The 21,508-nt window shown below is 44.8% G+C and overlaps 1 protein-coding gene across 1 annotated transcript in view; it reads right to left on the bottom strand.

Moving 5' to 3' along the window:
- Window positions 1-20,994, bottom strand: part of rreb1a (ras responsive element binding protein 1a) — a 41,218-nt gene extending 20,224 nt beyond the window's left edge. Inside the window, exons 1-2 of the mRNA XM_014984022.2 lie at window positions 19,888-20,994; window positions 1,171-1,273 (exon numbers count right to left, since the gene is read on the bottom strand). The gene's annotated coding sequence lies outside the window, so the exon portion shown is untranslated. The remainder of the gene's footprint in view (window positions 1-1,170; window positions 1,274-19,887) is intronic.
- Between the last annotated feature and the right edge of the window lie 514 nt (window positions 20,995-21,508).

Here is a 21,508-nt window from a genome sequence, read left to right as displayed (position 1 = left end):
CCTCCATCTAACACTCAGCTGCCATCACCCATCCTCCACTCCTGTCTCCCTGCAGGACTTTGCCCAAACTTGTTAACCGTCTCTTATGAAACCGAGCTGGCAGGTTCTGCTCCTCGGTTCCTCTGCGCCTCAGACTGACAGACACCAGCTTTCCTCCTCTCCTGCCTCCATCTTTTATTTCTGTCACCCCCCTCCCCGGTTCGGTTACACATTGACTGCTGTGTTTGCGGTGGAGCAAAGTGGAGTTTAGAACCGCCATGATAAAGTGTTGCGATAGCATCAGCCGTGTGTTAGCTCCACTGTACGGCATACCGCAGCAGGGGCGGGGGGAGGGAAGGACCTCAGCCAATCAGAGAGCTCCTCTCAGAGTGGAGCGATCTGCCAGCTCCCAGCCAATCAGGAGGCAGGTTCTTCTCCTCCCAGACACACAGGTTTATCCATCTCTGTGAGCCGTTTATCTCATCTACGGCAGCAGGCTGGGGACAGTTTGATGGTCTGGAAATTACTCACTGCAGTTTTTATTGTTTATAATAAATAGGTCTGGTGTAAAGGAATCTAGGGAACATTTATATTAATCAACGCTGAATAAACAGCTTAGATTGGTTAATTTATTTTATGTAAACTGACTATTGTGTATGTTACATTGTGTTAAATATAACTGTTTATCAGTGGGATCCATCAGTGGGATCCATCAGTGGGATCCATCAGTGGGATCCATCAGTGGGATCCATCAGTGGGATCTCAGCAGGTAAATTAAAATAATATTTTTCCTGGTTGCATTTTCTAAGAATGCGACCAGGAAAAATGTCTGAAACTCAACTTCATGTTCCTTTCTCCATGTTTGAAGTAAAATCCTGATATTTGCCTGAAGCTAATATTTGCTGACCCCTGGAAGGGTCAACAGGTCTCCCTGGATGACCCCGGATGACCTCTGGCTGCATCTATAAACAGAAGAAGTGAGGCAGGAAGCTGCAGCTGAGGAAACAGAGACATCCAGGAAGTAGACAGAGCCCAACGAGCACCGTGATGAGAAACAGAAACAAACTTCCATCCTTTCAGAGAGAAATCTGACAGGAAGGAGGCGGGCAGCTTGACAGGTGGATGGACAGAGAGGAGCAGGGGTCAGAGGTCAGCAATGGATGGAGGGATGAGAGGGAGGAGCATATTTACCCGTTCTTTTTCGTTAATCAACACTCGCTCGTCGTTCCGAGTCTCAGGGGCGGGGCGGAAGGGGGCGGGGTTTGTTGTGTTTGAGTCTGAAGGAGCGTTCACACTGCGGGGGGGAAACAGAGACACGTCAGTAACAGAGACACACCTACAGTACAGTAACACACACCTGCACACAGAACAGGGAACAACGGGGAACAACAGGGAACAACGGGGAACAACAGGGAACAAAAGGGGAACAAAAGGGAAAAACAGGGAACAACAGGGAACAACGGGGAACAACAGGGAACAACGGGGAACAACATGGAACAACGGGGAACAAAAGGAAACAACAGGCAAAAACAGGGAACAACGGGGAACAAAAGGAAAAAACAGGGAACAACAGGGAACAACAGGGAACAAAAGGGGAACAAAAGGAAAAAACAGGGAACAACAGGGAACAACGGGGAACAAAAGGGGAACAAAAGGGAAAAACAGGGAACAACAGGGAACAACGGGGAACAACAGGGAACAACGGGGAACAACATGGAACAACGGGGAACAAAAGGAAACAACAGGCAAAAACAGGGAACAACGGGGAACAAAAGGAAAAAACAGGGAACAACAGGGAACAACAGGGAACAAAAGGGGAACAAAAGGGAAAAACAGGGAACAACAGGGAACAACGGGGAACAACAGGGAACAACGGGGAACAACATGGAACAACGGGGAACAAAAGGAAACAACAGGCAAAAACAGGGAACAACGGGGAACAAAAGGAAAAAACAGGGAACAACAGGGAACAACAGGGAACAAAAGGGGAACAAAAGGAAAAAACAGGGAACAACAGGGAACAACGGGGAACAAAAGGGAAAAACAGGGAACAACAGGGAACAACGGGGAACAAAAGGGGAACAAAAGGGAAAAACAGGGAACAACAGGGAACAACGGGGAACAAAAGGGGAACAAAAGGGAAAAACAGGGAACAACAGGGAACAACGGGGAACAAAAGGGGAACAAAAGGGAAAAACAGGGAACAACAGGGAACAACGGGGAACAACGGGGAACAACAGGGAACAAAAGGGAAAAACAGGAAACAACAGGGAACAAAAGGGGAACAAAAGGAAACAACAGGCAAAAACAGGAAACAGTCACAGGAAGTAAACAACAACAAAAAAGCATCAAATAACAGAAAAACTTTTTCTTAACATTCAGGAAGATGAATCAAGCTTGTTCTGAACATTTAACAGAAACATGTTCAGACGTCACAAATCCACAATAAATCTAAAACATTAATAAATAAAAACAACCCCAACATTAATAAACTCGTTAATATCTGGATATTTAGTTTAAAATCCAATTAGAACTAAAATTACTAAATGTTTACTTTTTGTTTTAGTCAAAGACTTTTTTTGACGTTGAGAAGCTGAAATCAGAGTTTTGTTGATTTATTTTTATTATAAAATGAATGTAAAAATAGTAACAGAAACTGATATTTTCTTTCATCAGATCTCATAAAAACATTCAGTACCGACCGACCGACCCGGTTTCCGGTTCTGGACCTGGAAATTAATATTAATCAAAATTAATATTAATATGAAAAACAGTTTTCATTCTGAAGATTTGTAGCACCAGTTTGTCTATTTAAACTCTGTTTCTTTGCAATCAGATCTGGGATGTTGACCAACATGTAAACATAATGATGCCACACCAGAACAGGAAGTGACAAACAGGAAGTTGTTTTAGCATCAATGACAGAAAGCAGCAGACAGTTTGTAATCAGCCTGCAGCAGCTCTGAGGCATCAACAGTTAAACTGAACACACGCAGCTCCAAATGTCTGAAGGTCAGAGGTCAGCCTGCTGATGTAATCACTGCTGCCTGATAACGCCAACGGGAGCGCCATGCAGGCCCGCTGCGGCCCGATGCATGATGGGAAGCCAACAGATACCTGGTATCTGCAGTATGTAGGCCAAAGTCAGAAAACAAGGACACCCTGTGCGTCTGTAGGGACCGTTTGATACAATAATGACAGCTGGACAGCAGCGGATCCGAAAGACGAGTCAAAATAAGAACATCCAGCAGAGGAGGAAGAGGATGCTGGAGGAAACAAAGGCCGTGTCTGCTGCAAATGGAGGCTTAGCCGCACGGCACAAAGAGGATAATCTGCTGCTGTCAGGCAGCACAAAGTGAGGAAACTTAACGAAAACACAAGATAAGACAGAAAGATGAGCGGATAAAAGGGAAGCAACAGGCTGCAGGGCTCAGCCACGTATTTATGGATGGAGGGATGATGAAGAGGAAGAAGAGGAGAGGGGGATGGAGACAGAAGAAAAGATTAAGAGCTTATAGGGTTGGTAAGGCTAATTAGGAGGAGGCGACTGAGGATGGAGGTGAGGAGGAAAGAAAGCGTCTCGTCTGCATCACCGATCAGGAGCAACTGGGAGTAAAACTGCAGATAATCTGAGGATGTGCATGCATAGAAAACACACACCCAGTCAAATCCCAGCTTTGATTTGACCAATAATAACTGACAGAAATTATGTTCCAAAATAAAGCAGTCTTAAAGCTCTATTAGTTACAAATCACAGCAACAGATCTGTGGTTTCCATGCAGCTAACGGGCTAACGGTTTCAGACGATAAAAACTCTGGAGCCAAATTACTGTTCAGAGGAGGATCTGTTAATGAGCTGAGTATTGTTGGAGATAAAGGAGGTGTAAGCTGATACAGGGAGGCGCTGCGGCTCCCACCTAACCCAGGATTTATCACCATGTCCCCCCCGCCGCCACAAAGTCCACCGATAAGCCTGCAGCTAATGAGCTAGCCCGCTAACTGACGTTAGCTTTGTTCTGCTACAGTCAGAGGCATTGTTAGCAGCTAAACGCTTCAACAAAGGTTAATGATTTATAATCAGTCAGATAACATTGACAGAGGCGACACATATCAGGCTTTATGCTGCTATGAGTTATAAAATCTCCATAAAGTTTGATAAATCTTGAATTTCAGATATATATTTCTGTTGAGTCATGCTAAGCTTCAGCCTCCACTTCCATCAACAGAAAAAGTATCCATCAAAATTAAAATGTTAAAAGGAAACAAATTTATTTACTCAAAATAAAAATCACAGTTAGTTAGCATTAGCTGCTTAGCTTGGATTAGCTTGCCTGAAAAAAACCCCTTAAAAAACATGTTGAGATTATCTTAAGCATGCTAACGGTTTGCAGTGCTAACATGTAGCGTTTCCTCTAAATGTCAAAAGGAAACCAATTAAAGTTTTATTTTGATGTATGCACTCAGACTGATGATAATGCTGAAAAAATAGTTATTTTCATTTTAAATGATTAGATAAACTTTATAAAAAGTATTGCAAGTTAGTTTAAATATTTTTATAAGCTAACAGCTTTTATGCTGACCTGCTTCACATGGTGCTTTTAAACAACATGCAAAGAAACTTTTTAAGGCCTAAGATGTAGATGTAGCAAATAAAACAAAAAAGTTTTTTTCAGTGTTAATGATATTAGCATCATGGTTATTAGCAGCTTTTCTGAAGCAAAATGTCATAAAAGTGAATTAAATTCTTTCTCTGCTGCCAAACAGGAACAGCCTGTTTTCCTCTAACCACACTGAGTGACGAGGCATGAAACATTAGCCAGCCGAGACGTTCACACGGTGTCCTGGTTAGCCTGTTACACTGTAACTGGGCCGACTGGGAGAAAACCAGAGCTGTGATGGGCAGAGTGCAGCTGGATGAAGTGATGCTTGCAGCGGGCCGCCAGCAGCAGCAGCAGCACACCGGCGGTAAAAATAACCCGCAGAGCGAGAGCAGGAATGTGTGCGCCGAAGAATGCTGCTCCGCTTCTGGTGACAGGCATGGACAAGTGCAGAGGGAGGCAGAGAGGAAGAGGAGGAGGAGGAGGAGGAAGAGCAGCAGCACCTGAGCCAAGTGAGGAGAGAAAACTGGGGAAAGTTCAGAGGAGCAGCAGGAGCTCCAGCCTCCACTTTAAACATCAGAGATGCTTCAGACACTCAGGAAGTTTCACAATCCCAGCAGGATGGAGGGGCGAGCGACAGGAGGAATGAGGGGGAGAGGGAGCGGTTGCTAACGGCGACACAAAACAGGAAGTGAGACGAGAAGACGGAAAGCCTGAGAAAGAAGCAAACGTCTTCAGAATCCAGTCAGACCAGACGAGCCGCTCCCAGCAAACTCTACGCCGATTGGCCGGCTGCCCGCAAGCTGACGGCTGATGGGCCGGAGGACCCGGCCGCCCCCGGCCCGGTTCTGTTCAGACCCAGGGTCAGCTGGCCCAGCGTGACGCGGCGCTGCCACTTCCTGTTGCTGCGACCGGCTCCTGAGCGAACAGAAACTTAAACGCTGCAGATTTTCTCATCAGCTGATGATGAGAAAATCTTTAATAAACCCAAAACGAATCGGGCCAAACCGGTAAAGATGGCCGCTTCCTCCAGAAACCGCTTCAGTCAGCAGGTTTCCTCATTACGGATCATCTCCTATCGGTGACCTCTGACCTCTAGGCTCAGAGGTCACCGTGGAATAAAATGAACCTCATTGATGGTTTCATCATAAATATGAAACCATCTCCAGTTCCTCTGCAGGAACCGGTCCGGTCCGGTCCGGTCCAGTCCGGTCCGGTGGCCATAAATCTCATAACTGCTTTATCCTGATCTATTTATTGATTCATTTTCTCATTTTTCATGTTTTCTAAAGCTTTGTTTTTATTTTACTTTGGTTATTTTTCATCTCTTTCTGTTTGTCACATGACAGTTAAATATTTTAATGTTCAATATTGTAATGTACATTAAAATACTTAACTGTCACAGAAACCTGTTGATTTATAAGAACCAACAGAAATATTGATGCTTTCCTTCTTCAGAGGGAAACTTGGTCACTAAAGCTGCTGCAATCTTTGGTTTGTTCAGAAGTTTAAACGTTTCTGGTGGATATTTGCTGCTAAATTAGCAAAAATATGAGAAGTTCTGTAAAACTGAAGGTTATGTGAAGTGGAACCAGATGAACATGTTCTGTCTGTGGTCATTAATAATAATTAATCAGGATCCTGATGCGAGTTTCTATGATTAACAGGAAAATCCCTAAAAAAAAAAAGCCCTAACTCTGACCCCTGACCCAAAAACAGGGTTTCCCCTCGTGGGGACCAGGCTCCGGTCCCCACGAGGAGCGATTGGTCCCCACAACGTAGCATATGTCAGGAAAATGGTCCCCACAAGGTATCACAAACAAACGCACACACACACACACACACACACACACACACACACACACACACACACACACACACACACACACACACACACACACACACAACCTCCTGTTATGAAAACACACAGAGGGACAAACTGGACGTTCTTCATCACATCTCAGTGCTCCTCCTCTTCCTCTGTCCAGGTTTCTTCTGTAATTACAGATATGGAGGAAGAGGAGGAGGAAGAGGAGAGGAGTAACATGGGGAGCAGCTGTTTTACACACACACACACACACACACGTGCGCAGACAGGTGTCAGAGACAGCAGCGACCTCTGACCTCTCAGACTGCTATTTATCCAGCGCTAACAGATGCTAACCTGGCTGCCTTCAGCCACAGATCAGGGAAAAGTTAACTCATCACATCATTCTGAGCAGATTATTTCATATTTCTGTTGTTCTGACGCCTGCTGAGCCAAACGTTTTCAGCTGGTTCTGCTGATCAATAATGATCTATCAGTTTTTGATTGGATCTGCCGACTCGTCGACCAGCTGCTGTTCGTCTCCCAGGTTTTGCTCCTGCTTGTTGCTGCGGTTCAGACGGATCGTCCTCCTCTGCTCTCCATCCATCCTGAGAGGACTCCAACACTCCTCCTCCTGCTGCAGTTGTCTCTGCTCAACAAGCGATACATTCATCGTCTGCTCACACACACTCGGCAGCTGCTGCACACACACACACACACACACACACACACACACACACACACACACACACACACACACACACACACACACACACACACACACACACGGGGAGGGAAATCCCGCCTGTTCTCTCAAACAGCTGGCCACATCCATAACGGCACAGCAGCCGTTTGAACAGCCAGGCAGAAACCAACAGCAGCGACCCGACAGGAAGCCCAGTTTACACAGGCATAGTCAAAGTAAACGTCACAGCTTCAAACTAAATATGTAGTTTAACATTTAGTTAAATAAGCTAAATGTTTAGCTTATTTAACAAGTTAACAAAATAGTTAGGTATTTACCTGGATAACTAAATATTCAGCTTGTTTAGCTTCGCAGCGAAACATTTGGCTCCATTTATGTTGCTAACTAGCTGCACTTATTTAACTAGTTAATTACAAGTTGGTATGATTTAATTAAAATTCCTTTAAATATTTAGTTTGTTTAGCTTGAAAACTAAATATTTAGCTTCTGACTAAATATTCAGTTTGTAAACTAAATGTTTATCTACATTTACCTTAAAAATCTAGTTAAACTGTAACTTTGTAACACGGTGTAAATATGAACCATGTTTTCAGGCTAAATAACCCAAGTTATTGCTGTTAATTTTTGACAGGAACTTTTCTGGTTCTACAGACGTGCGGCCCGGCCCGGCCCGGATCGGTTTTGTTTGCTGCAGTAAGTCGGGTGTTGTGATGTGAAGCGAAGCAGCAGGATCGTTTGGAGACTGATTTCTTCTGGAGTTTACAGAAAGCAGCAGGCTGGGTGTGACTCTTTCATCACCGGCGGTTCAGGCTGACTGAGTGTTGGTGAGTCCAGAGGAGCTGCTGCATGTCGCGGCACGCGGCCGGGCCTCGGGGCGACGCGCTCACCCACCACAGACCGAAACTCACCGTGCCACTTCTGCTCGACTGCAGAAATCGCACGAAACTGAAGCTGGAGGAACTGAATCACCGTCAGGGCGGGAAAAAGTTTAACTGACGACCAGCAGAGGCCGATGCATCAGAAACACGGACAGATCAGGACAGGTGGGGGATAAACAGGGGCGGGGCTAAATCCTGGACCTGCAGAGAGGCGGGGCTAAATCCTGGACCTGCAGAGAGGCGGGGCTAAATCCTGGACCTGCAGAGAGGCGGGGCTAAATCCTGGACCTGCAGACAGGCGGGGCTAAATCCTGGACCTGCAGACAGGCGGGGCTAAATCCTGGACCTGCAGAGAGGCGGGGCTAAATCCTGGACCTGCAGAGAGGCGGGGCTAAATCCTGGACCTGCAGAGAGGCGGGGCTAAATCCTGGACCTGCAGACAGGCGGGGCTAAATCCTGGACCTGCAGACAGGCGGGGCTAAATCCTGGACCTGCAGAGAGGCGGGGCTAAATCCTGGACCTGCAGAGAGGCGGGGCTAAATCCTGGACCTGCAGAGAGGCGGGGCTAAATCCTGGACCTGCAGAGAGGCGGGGCTAAATCCTGGACCTGCAGACAGGCGGGGCTAAATCCTGGACCTGCAGACAGGCGGGGCTAAATCCTGGACCTGCAGAGAGGCGGGGCTAAATCCTGGACCTGCAGACAGGCGGGGCTAAATCCTGGACCTGCAGAGAGGCGGGGCTAAATCCTGGACCTGCAGACAGGCGGGGCTAAATCCTGGACCTGCAGACAGGCGGGGCTAAATCCTGGACCTGCAGACAGGCGGGGCTAAATCCTGGACCTGCAGACAGGCGGGGCTAACGCCTGGACCTGCAGAACCAATATGGAACCACAGGAAGTTCAGGTCCATCTGACTCGGTTCTGGTTCTAAAATCCAATGATTTTCAAGTCACCGAACGCACCGCGCAAAGGCTGCAGGTCAGTGAAAGAGAGCAACAGTTCCTGGAGGTAACAGGAAGGCCTGAACCTGTTGCTATGGCAACAACTACTGAACTAAGGGACAAAAGCCTGGAGCTGCTGCACTGATGATGAGGCTGTTGGTGAACAGCAGTAGCATACGTTTCCCAGCATGCACTGCGTCAGAAGGTGACTCATGTTGGAGGTCAGAACAATAAGGAGCAGAGGAAGCTCCGCCCCTTTTCTGTTTATAAAGCCGTCTTTGTGCTGGAAGAATACTGCCTTGATGTTTCTCACACACACACACACACACACACACACACACACACACACACACACACACACAGCTGTAACAAGATGATGCAGTTCAGCTGACGACAAACCAAAGATGCTCTTTACTCCTCCTCTTCCTCCTGAGGAAGAACGAACCATGATGCACCTCTGCGTGGCGACGCCGGCGGCTCGGTTCGGGGCGTGGCGCCGAGCCGGACCAGGTTTCAGACGAATGAAAAGAGTCTGAGCCTCTTTGTGAGCTGCCTGCAGGCACACACACACACACAGAGGTGTGTGTGTGTGTGTGTGCAGCGGTTTCCCCTGGGACGGTTTATTGTTATTTCCTGTTAAAAAGCTGAATGGACTCTGATGGACACACCTTCTCATGTTCACACCTGAGGCTCCGCCCACTTCACAGGTAGAGACTCCCTGGGAAACACACAGCAGCTTAATCCTCTGAACACACACACCCTGAGCTTCCTGTCAGCAGCTGGGCTTGGAGGTTCTCCTGGTTCTGACCCGGTCTGGCTGGTAAGAGACCTGTAACCGTCACAGCGCCCCCTGCTGTCACTGTGACACCGACGCTGCTGTTATGGATGATAACTACCCATATTTACCACTAAGTATAACATTTAGGCATTTCCACGACGGTGCTGCTCTGCTTCAGTTAAACATCCCATAATCCTTTGCTGCATCCCAGTCACAGGACCAACAAGCTCCGCTCCCTCCAGAGACAAAAACAGCAACAAGATGGAGGTAAACAATCGACCCAGTTTTACTGACCGGACGATACAACATGGCCGACATCAGGAGATACTGTCATTAATACTGATGTATCACAAATCACTATTTTTATTGCAAAATCTGCATCAATTTACTAAACCAGACTGAAAATAACAATAACTATAAAGTAGATATGTTGTGTTTTCTTTTTACTTGTGCTGAAAAAACTTTTAGGAAATGTTTTTATTTGCATTTTGTAAAAAATTTGACTTAAATCGTCTAGATTTTTAATTTAAGCACAAACATTTTAACCAATATTAAAATTACATAAACTGTACATGAATAAATAATCCAACTCCTTTTAGGAATAAGAATCATTTTCTTTCCTTTGGTGAACTCTCAGTCATCTGCAGAATAAATCTTTCTAACATCAACATGAGAAAAGTTCAGCTTCCTGCTGAGCCGACTGTTTGACAGGAAGTTCATTAACTTCATATTTCATTAACAAAAAGCAGGAAGTTGATTTATTCTGGAGTTCCTAGTCAAAGCCCGCTTCCGCCACAGAGTGTTGACACTCATCATATTGAATGTTTGTGGACGTTTTGTCTGCAGGCGGAGGACGGAGACATCCTGAACCTTCACACACCGAGACGACGAAGAGGAGGATGGGATGAGCCGTCGCCATGACGATGACACGCCTGGTGACTCAATCTGAACTCCTGGTTTACAGTGACGATGTTCAGGTGTGTGTCAGAGGGCGGAGTCAGGATGCCTCACTGTCACACACACCGGGGCAGTGTGTGTGTGTGTGTGTGTGTGTGTGTGTGTGTGTGTGTGTGAGAGTGCGCAAACAGGCTGTAATTACTGAAAATCAAGGAGTGTGTCTGTGATGCAGCCTGTTATTTACCCCAGTGAGTGTGTGTCATCATTAGTGTGAAATATGATCACAGTCTGTAAACAGGAAGTCCGAGAGAACCCCGCTGATTGCTCCTACAAAATAAAAGCCACCCTGCTGCTGTCTGGTGCATTTAAATGCATTAAAACTGTTGGACTTCTCAGCTGTGATGCATTTAATGAACAGAAGAAAAAGAAAATTCTGTCAGGATCATTATCAGTTCAGATCCAAAGGTACCAGCAGGTATCAGAACCAAACCAGAACCAGATCAGAACCGCTGATCAACCTGAACACGTTGCCGTGGCGACCGGCAGGGCTCAGGTGAACCGGGCCACGCCCCTGAAACCCGTTTCTGATCTGCAGAAAGAGAGAAAAAGAACAACAAAGTGTGGGGGCATGCTGGGCCGTGGTTGCCATGGTAACGGGGCGTTACCCATGTTTGCAGAACAAACAGCAGAAGCTGCAGCCCTGTGTGTGTGTGTGTGTGTGTGTGTCAGATTACAGCTAACAGTCAGATTAATGGGGATTATGAGGCTCTGAGAACTCCATTCACATGCTGCAGCTCAACTACAGAGGATGGATGGATGGATGATGGATGGATGGATGGATGGATGGATGATGGATGGATGGATGGATGATGGATGGATGGATGGATGGATGGATGGATGGATGATGGATGGAAGGATGGATGGATGGATGGATGGATGGATGGATGGATGGATGGATGGATGGGTGATGGATGGATGGATGGATGGATGGATGGATGGATGGATGGATGATGGATGGATGGATGGATGGATGGATGGATGGATGGATGGATGATGGATGGATGGATCTTTATTGAGGCTTTCTGGCCTCATCTTCCTCAGCAGCTGGTAGAAATGATGAGTCGGCAGAAATGTGGGGGGGCAGGGGGGCATCCATCCAAACATGGTGGTGGCAGTATGATGGTCGGGATTGGGGGAAGCATCGATTCAGCTTTTCTGTTTACATTTAAATATGCTGACTCTCCATTTAAATTTGCTGAGTCAGCACTAATCTGCGCTGTAATGTTGCTAGAAGGAAGCCATCAGAACAGCTAAATACTGGGACAGTGAACAGCTGCAGGCTGCAGCAGGCGTTCTACTCAGACGCCTAGAACGACATCTTACTGGGCTTTCCTGCAGAGGGGGCGGGGCTTAGGGAGGGGGCGGGGCTTAAACAGCTAGCTAACATCATCATCATCTTCAGTTTCTCATTTTAAACAGTAGAAACGTCTCTGACCCTGAGAGCAAAGGAGTGTTTGATGAAAGGATGTTAGGATGAAGGGTGGAGGAGTGAGGAGTGTGTATGTGCGTGTGTGTGTGTGCGTGTGTGTGTGTGTGTTGGTGTCAGACAGACCTGTTGTGTGAGATGCCAGCAGCTCTGAGTGTGTTGGTGTGTGTGGGTGTGGTGAGACTGCGCTGCTGATAAGCAGCTTGTGGAGCTAACTACCCTGCAGGAGTGTGTGTGATGGTTAGAACACACACACACACACACACACACACACACACTCACAGGGCTGGAGCTACCTTCACCCTGTTGGCTGCAAATAAAGCCGTATTTACAGCGAGTCCAAAGTCCGAGCGGCTCTGCTGTGAAAGAATGTCCCAACGCCTGGAGGAGGAGGAGGAGGAGGAGGAAGATGCTGGAGGAGCAGATCTTAAACTTTACGGCTCTGTGTGACTCTGAACTCGTGAGGGGTGTCAATACTTTGTCCAGCTGACAGTCTGGGTTTGAACCTTCAGATGGTTGAAAGTTGGGCTTCTGTCACCTGAAGGTCATTTATGAATATATTAACCATCTGCTGTTGTTCCACCAACCTTCCAGGAAACTGAAAAACAGCTGAAACACTGAGATGTTTAAATCCAGGCTCCAATCTGACCAAATGTGATGCTGATCGTTTGTTTCATAACTGCTGAGTTATGATATTTTTTGAATCGCTGGAACGAAAGCTGAACGAAATGTTCAGATTCTGTCAACAAGCATCAAGACGGCTTTTAAATCCTTTTTCAGAGATGAAAACATTTCTTTCTGCTGATCCAAGCCACGCCGCCTGATTGGTCCATCCTCAGAGAATGAGGAAGAGGACGGGTAACAGGAAGTGAGGCAGCCTCTCATCAGGAGAGCAGAGAGGAGAAGGAGGAAGTGTGGAAACAATAGCTGCTCTCTGTGAGGCCTCCGCAGCCAGAGACGCTCCTCATCCTCAGAGCAGCCAGCTGCAGCCAGCTGCTCCAGGAAGAGCAGTCGATCGCCCATCAACCAGCAGCAGGAAGAGCAGCCGATCGCCCATCAACCAGCAGCAGGAAAAGCAGCCGATCGCCCATCAACCAGCAGCAGGAAGAGCAGCCGATCGCCCATCAACCAGCAGCAGGAAGAGCAGCCGATCGCCCATCAACCAGTTTCCCATTCATTGTGACTTCAACACAAACCTCAAAGATACATAAACCTGGAAAAGTGAAATAAAAGCAAACCAAACAGAATCTGCCTGTTTGCTGTTTATTAATAACAAAGTTCTAAAAACAATTTAAGATCTTGTGAAAAGATTTCCTGAGAAGTGAAAGAAAATGTAAATGAAATGATAAAAACATTTCAATGTGAGCAGCAGCTCAGCGTTAACATCGATTTTATAGAAGAAGCAGAAACGCGGCCCAAACATCCCGCAGGACACCACTTCCTCATTTTAGGTCCACTCAGAAATGCAATGCAACCACAGCGTTGCTATAGCGACTACCCAGCCTCTTGCCTCCCATTTTATTTTGAAATCCAGCATCAGGATGAGACTTCCTGTAGGATGACTTCCTGTTTCTGTCCCTACAGCTGATGACTCAGCAGCAACACCTTCATGCTCAGACGGCATCCCATAACGCTGAGTCACAGCCTGACGCAACGCCGAGGAACCGGGCAGAACCGGGCGGAACCGGGCAGAACCGGGCGGAGCCAGGCCAAACTGAACGGAACTGCTGCCGTTTTCCGCCGTTCTTCACCTTGTTCAACGGTTCCAACATCACCTGAGGCCCAACAGGAAGGTGAGGCTCGGACACAGAAAACCACATTTAAAAAATGACCCAAATAATTCTTAGAAACTTTATGAAACCACCAAACTAAAGAGTTATATGGGAAAACGTGACAGTTTCAAAATAAAAGCCCGGGACAGAGAGGCCCGGTTTCTCAGGTCGTTCCGGTTCAGACGAGGAGGAAGAGGAGGATGAAGGTGGGAAACCATCTGGTCCAGGCCGAGGTGTTAGACCCAACCCCCCATCCTTCATCATCCTCCTCTTCCTCTCTGTCTGCTTCTCAGCCAATCAGAGCAGCTCCTCCTACCTCCACATCAGAGAATCATTCATTGCCGTCTCACAAAAACCCAATCAAAACCTGAAATCTGCAAACAGAACCAGAACTTCAGCAACATTTAGAAACTGCAGATTATAATCTCAGCCAGGAGAGGAAAACTAGATTTAATCTGATCTTTTTAAAATATTACACATGAAAAAGTTCTTTCAGTAAAGTTAGCAATGTTGACATGATCAGGAACGTTAACTGTTTGCGACGTTAGAGCTAACGTTAGCACAATTAAGTGTTAGCAATGTTAGCATTTATAGCAAAGGTTACTGTGTTTGCTAAGTTAGCAGCGATAGCAACATTAGTGAACACACCATGTTAGAAACATGTGTTTTTAGCAGTGCTACCTAAAAACACAGATAACACTGTTATGAAAACACAGGCTGTGTTTGAGCAATTCTGCTTTTTTGTGTTTGCAGATTTTTACATTTTATATTTCTGTCGACTAATCAGTCAGGCTTTTCTTTACCTGATTACTCTGCTGGTAAATTTAACAAAGTTTCTATTTTTTAAATGCAAAAAATATTTAATCCCAACATTTTAAGTATGTGACTGAGAGCAGATGAAGCCAGAACAAGGCTTCACCTGAAATGTTAAAGAAAAAGAGGCGATATTCATGTTTATGGGTGAGACGTGGCTCCCTGCTCCTCCTGCTCCTCCTCTCTGCTGGGGGTTGCAACATAATCTCATCTAAATAAAGGTGGCGCTATAAATAGAGAGCAGCGTGAACAGGGAGGGAGAAAGAAGAAGAAGAAAGGAGGAAAGATGAGGAGGAGTGACCTCTTGCTTCACCTCCTCCTCCATCAGCATCAGCAGCTTCTGCTCTGCATTTCTCTGCTGTGTAACGACATGCTAGTGTGTGTGTGTGTGTGTGTGTGTGTGTGTGGTTAATGTGTAGAAACAAAAGTCTCGGGGGAGGAAGACGGCTTTTAATTAGCTGCTTGACTTCTGTCCCCCTGGACACAAACATCCCACTGAAACTCCCATTAACACACACACACACACACACACACACACACACACACACACACACACACACACACACACACACACACACACACACACCAGGCCGGTCACGTGAGCGCAGTGTAACCATCACATTAGTTTCATTAATGAGTCAGAGGCTCCAGTTGGTTTCATGTTTTCATTTGATCAGTTAATTAACTTCATGGATTCATTTTATTAAAAGAATATAAATAAATAAAAATCTGTTTCCGTTTCTCCATCTAAATAATTAATCCTTCGTATTTTATTGTTATTGAATTTATTACACAGATCATGTTAATATATCTTCATTTGAAAGAAAAATAAAATAACTAAAATCATCCAGTTTAAATGGATTTTAGACAATAAACAATTTTAGACTCAAATAATAAAAATGATTCTCTATTATTTGCAAATATAATCACTTTCATTTCTTATTTAATTAATAACTAAATATTATCAATTTTGTTTTATTTTTATTACTTTGTATTTAGATTCTGTATTGATTATTTTAATTTTATTTTTTATGTTTAGTCACTTTTATTTTATTATATAATAAATTACAATCATTTTGATAAATAAAATTATTACTACTTTTATTAATAATATATACACATTACTATTATTAATACACTTAATTTATATATAATTAATATTGATGTATTTCAATTAAAAGCTCAGTTTTTTTACTGGCTGACCTTTGAACTTAAAACAAAATATAAATGATCTGATAACTAAACCATAACTTGTAAATATAATTATTTAAATATAATAAATTACTGAATATATACGAATGTTAATGATTTTTATTTTTAAATATAAATGTTTAGTTTTAATTATTAAATACACATTTTAGAGACAATATTATTTTTAATCTGGATTCAGTTAAATTATCTTTATTTTATTACTGAGTAATAAATCATATTTTAATTATTGCCTGACCGTTGAAGTCAAATCAGATCAGAACCTGCAGAGGCTCGGTTCTGACCCGGTTGCTCCGAGTCGCTCTGATGGGTCAGAGACCCGGTGAGGAGGAGGAGAAGGGATGATGAAGAGCAGATAAAGAGGAGTCAGTCGGCTGGCTGCCCCCCTCCTCTTCCTCCTCCTCCTCTTCTTCAAGCTGCATCATGTCTTTACACGACTCCGACTGCAGGGAGCCGGTCCCCACGGCAACACAACGCACTCTTTGTGCGCCGCACTTCATCCAGCGGGGAGGAAGAGTAAGGAGGAAGAGTAGAGGGGAAGAGTAGAGAGGAAGAGTAGAGAGGAAGAGTCCGGCTCTTTGTTTCCTCCAAGGATTTCCTGGAATCTCTCCGTTCTGCTCCAACATGCAGAAGAAACGGGGCTTGGACTAAGACTTTTGCACAGCTGAGGCATCCTCCGACTCTTCTTCTCCTCCACTGATTCCTGTTCTTCCTGTTTTCCGCCTTCAGGTCGGATCCAACCACCAGATGATGAAACTTTACAGCATCCAGACCCACAGAGAGGAATCCACATCTGCTGTACAGGCCCCGCCCCCACTTTATCCAGGTCCCGCCCACATTCTACAGGCTCCGCCTCCAGCCACAGGCCCCGCCCACACCTCCCTCTAACCAGAGTCTGGGCCCGGCTCGACCTCAGTGTTGAATTTCTTACTGAAATGTTAACAGAATCAAATGCAGCTCCAACATGGAGGAGATCCTGCAGCACACACACGCCGCTGAAGCACACACACGCCGCTGCAGCACACACACACTGCTGCAGCACACACACGCCGCTGAAGCACACACACACCGCTGCAGCACACACACGCTGCTGCAGCACACACACGCCGCTGCAGCACACACACACTGCTGCAGCACACACACGCCGCTGCAGCACACACACGCCGCTGCAGCACACACACGCCGCTGCAGCACACACACTGCCGCTGCATCCTGTCTCATAAAGCTCCTCCAGGATGGAGTCTGGCTCCTGAAGCTTCAATGCCTCAAAACAGGAAGTGTTAAAGATGAAAGCTTCATCTGGAGGAACCAAGATGGCCGACAGCAGAGATGTTCCAGCGAACACCAGTCACAGCTTCAGAAAACAATATAATTATGTCATTTAGAGGAAAAGTCCTACAAGTTTTATTCTGTAAAACAAAAAAGTTTCTATTACGTTTTCTGTAATAATTACCTGGTTCTGTTTTAAACTGAAATGCAAAGAAGATGGGAATAATCTGCTCCAATCTGTTAGCTTTGCTTCATAAATGAAATAAAGATAGACTGGTCAATCAGAACCAGCTCAGTTATTTCATTAAAATCTTCCAAAATTTAGACTTTTTTACGTTTTTGAGCCATTAGTACAGCAGGTCAGTCCTTCACATGGAGAGTGTTCTCAGATTATGTTACTAAACCAGGGGAGCAGATTAAAAACCAATAATATGACAGGAAATATTTGCTAAATTCTGAAAGTTCTGTTCTGTATACCAGAATGAAACCGATCAAATAGAGTATTAATTATGAGTTTCTGCCTATATTAAAGGATTCTGGAGCCATTTTTACTCTTTAGATAAAAAAACGACAGACCCACTCGATCAGAGCTAAAAACTGGAAATATCAGCCCAGATAAACAGATCGCTGCATCTCAGACCCAACATTATTTACCTGTGGTGTTTTATTGCTTTAAGTCTTGTTTTCTACTGTTTTGGGGCATAAATTTAACTTTTATGAGTTTCAGTGGGATGTTTTCCGTTTTAAAAGTGACCTTAAAGCTCCTCAGGTTGAACCATTATCTAACCGGTCCGGCCCTGAGACTCCGCTTGGTTTGACTCCCGAGGGCCAAACCAAACCCAGGCCGTCAATCATTGACCCGGCTCGGTGATAAGGGACTCTTTGGCCCAGTTAAGGCCGAGTTACGGGAGTTATTTATCGGCCATAACAGCATCCTCCGCCGCGGAGCGGCGCAGAAAACACCCCGGCTAACAGCTAACTGAGCCGGGGGAACTTCACCGAGACGACGGTGCGGGGCTGAAAAGTGCTGACGGTGCGAAAATAAATCTGATTTAATGATTTTAATTAAAGTTGCAGCGGAGGGAGACAGAAAACGGACTGGAGAGGAAGAAGAGGAGGAGGAGAAGGAGGAGGAGGAGGATGCAGCAACAGGCGTCACGTCGATGCTGCTGCTGGGGAGGCGCTGGAAAAAGTGTCAGAAACACTTCGAAAAGTCGACAAACTGCCGCAAAAACTGGCGCAAACCGAGCGGCAGGGACTCCCCGACCGAGCCTCAGCCGCGTCGGATCGGTTTATAAATGAACCGGGCTCGATTTAGGGCTAAATGTGTCTGGGCAAGGTCACCGTGTTGGTGCTCAAAGCTAGACGCACTTAGCACAGAAGAGAGCAGGAAACGAGGAAGCGGGCCTTCAAAATAAAGCAAGCAAACGTTCAAAACCATCAAAAACAACTCAACAATTACATTGCCATTTCCACACACACACACACATATATATATATATATATATATATATATATATATATATATATATATATATATATATATATATATATATATATATATATAGCAATCTTTGATATCCTCACGGATGAACTACCATAATCAGCTAAAGTGACAGTCTATCAGTTTTCTGAGAGGAAACATCGGTAATCAGAACTTATCAGATCCTTGAAAACATTTACTTAATCAATCATGACGAAAAACATCCACACAACACAACCTCCAATATGGCTGCCACATTCATACAGCAAAAACACAATTATTTACCTTCTCTAACAAGTCATAAACCAATCAATCAGCTATACAAGATCAGTTAGTGACAGTTTTTTTCTTTTCAAAAACATCACTTTTCACCCCAACAAGGTTGCAGCATTCACAGTGGAAGTAATAACCCGTTTATATGGACTTCTTAACCAAAAATCTGAAACGTTAACAAATCTACGGCATACCTGAGGGAACATGGACTGACCAGCTAACAAATATTAGCATAACAAGCTGACAGTGACGTGTTTTTCTACATTTTAGTGATTTAATCTAAGTAGCAACACGTTAACTAACAGATGTGTGGTACACTAATTAGCTATTCGTTTAAATAAACCATCAGAAATAACAGCTTTTAGTTATTTTATGCTGCTTTTATGTCGGACTTTACAGAATGGAGTCTGTAAGCGAAACGTTTATAGCGATGTGGCTCAACAGGTGTTTTATTGTGACAGGCAGACCGGAAGAAGCAGCTCTAGCTTGCAGCTAGCTTGCAGCTCTTACCGTCTGGGACTGATAGCTCTACACATGGTAACTAGCAGCGAGGCTCCGACCAAAGTGCACCCAGATATGGATGCTTGCCTCCGGCTGAGCAGACTTTGACCACCCCCCCCTCCTCCCACCCCCTCTTCCCCTCCGTGTCTCTCTCTCTCTTTGCTACCCCCCCCCCCACGGCGGAAAATAACCGCCGAATAACAGCCAGAAAAAGTGCAAACGGCTGCTAAAAGTTGCGCTAAAGAACGTGAAAACATGAAGCTGCTGGTGATAATTAGCCGCAGAGTGAATGAGGAAGAGGCGGAAGAGGAGCTGAAATTCCTCCGCTTGGATGCGCATCAAACTAGGAAGCAACACGGAGAGGAGAGAGCGACAAAAAAAAATCCCCCCCCGGAAAGCCCACTCCACGGAGCAGAGGCTAACTTTGAGTCGGCAGTTTAACTTGTTGCTGAGAGACGGGCAGCAGGTCGCTGCTAGCGGCGGAAAAAGGCTGACTTACCGCGGACTTTGTTGGGGTTGGGCTGCTTGCGCCGAGACATCGTGGCGAGGATGATGATGATGATGAGGGGGGATGAAGTTAAAAAAAAAAAAAAAAAAGGGAGGAAGAAGCTGCAAAGTCGCTCCGAAGAGGAGAGGAATCAAAATGGCGTTTCTCCGAATGGATGTGCAAACTTGGACAAACTTTACTCCGGCTTCTCCTCCTCCTCCTCCTCCTCCTCTCTCCTCCTCCTCCTGCTGCTGCTGCTCTGCTTCTCTTCCTCCTCTCCTCCTCCTCCTCTTCCTCCTCTCTGAGGAAACAAACAAGGCGAACTCAACTGTAGAAGTCTAACTGCCGCTCCGGAGGTTGGCTGAAGTGGTGGCCGGGCTCCAGGCTCCGTGCCCCGGCCTGTCTCTCGCCGTGTCTCGGTGTCTCTCTGCCTCTGAACCTGATCAGTAAAGCTCATCACGTGTTGTCTCCAGTCTCCAAGGGGACGTGGCCACCAAGCATCTCTGCCTTTACGCACGGACACACGTTGCTGCCAGGGGCGCGTCCAGGAAGTTTGCACCGCGGGCAGGGAGGGGGGAGAAAATGGGGGCCATGAACCACCAAAACAAACTTTATGGGTTTAAATTAACATATTTGGTTATCCCGTTGCCATGTATATAAAGAGGAATGAATAAATAAAATATATTCTACAACTCAAAAACACTTCATTTAAGATTTCATATTTCCTTTTTTAAAAAGATATCACTGGAGTCAAAGCTGCAGTATGTAATTTTTATGAAAAATAAGCTTTTTATATATTTGCTTAAACAAATATGTTATTTTTGTTTACATATTTGAATAACAAAATGTTGTGACAGTTACTTATGAGATTGATCCCTGAGCTACTGTTGTCTGAAGAAATGCAACACTCCAGACCAAACACAACCAATCACAGGTAGGGGGAGGAGCTTAGCGCTGTCACTCAACTCATGTACTAGCTGCTAAATGTGCTAATAGCGAAGAAACAGCTTACCACTGTTTATCCACCATCATTGGTGACTATGCTAACTAGTCCTAGCGTTCACAACAGAATCTGCTGATGGGAAAAAAGATTGTGATTGGCAGAGCTAAGTCCCGCCTCCTGGGTCTGATTGGTTGTTTCTAGTTAAGTTGCACTCCAGTTTTAACATGACTGGCCGGATTTCAAATAACTTTAATGGATTAAAGTTATTTGATTATAGGGTATATATATATATATATATATATATATATATATATATATATATGTATATATATATATATATATATATATATATATATATATATATATATATATATATATATATATATATATATATATGCATAATTTTTGTTTTGTTTTCTTTTATTTTGTTTTAATTGCTCTCAAGTTATGCACAATGTATTATTAAAGTATTTTGTAGGTTTGAAAAAGATAATTGATGATGTATTTATTCTTTATGTTTCTGTCATTTTATATGTGGGAAATAAATAAATAAAGCTAAATTAAACAGCTGTTTACTTACTTACTATTTTTCTTCATTCAGATCTATATATTTTATATTTTAATTCAGTCTTCTGAAATTTGAAGCCAGCCTCCATATCAGGGTGTCTGATCATGTAAAGTAACGGGGTG

This window comes from Poecilia mexicana, unplaced genomic scaffold (genome assembly GCF_051168715.1).
Source record: "Poecilia mexicana isolate PSO_F unplaced genomic scaffold, ASM5116871v1 scaffold_15, whole genome shotgun sequence".
Taxonomy (NCBI): Eukaryota; Metazoa; Chordata; class Actinopteri; order Cyprinodontiformes; family Poeciliidae; genus Poecilia; species Poecilia mexicana.
Note: the sequence above shows the minus strand (reverse complement) of the source record. Positions and strands in the feature narration are given on the sequence as shown.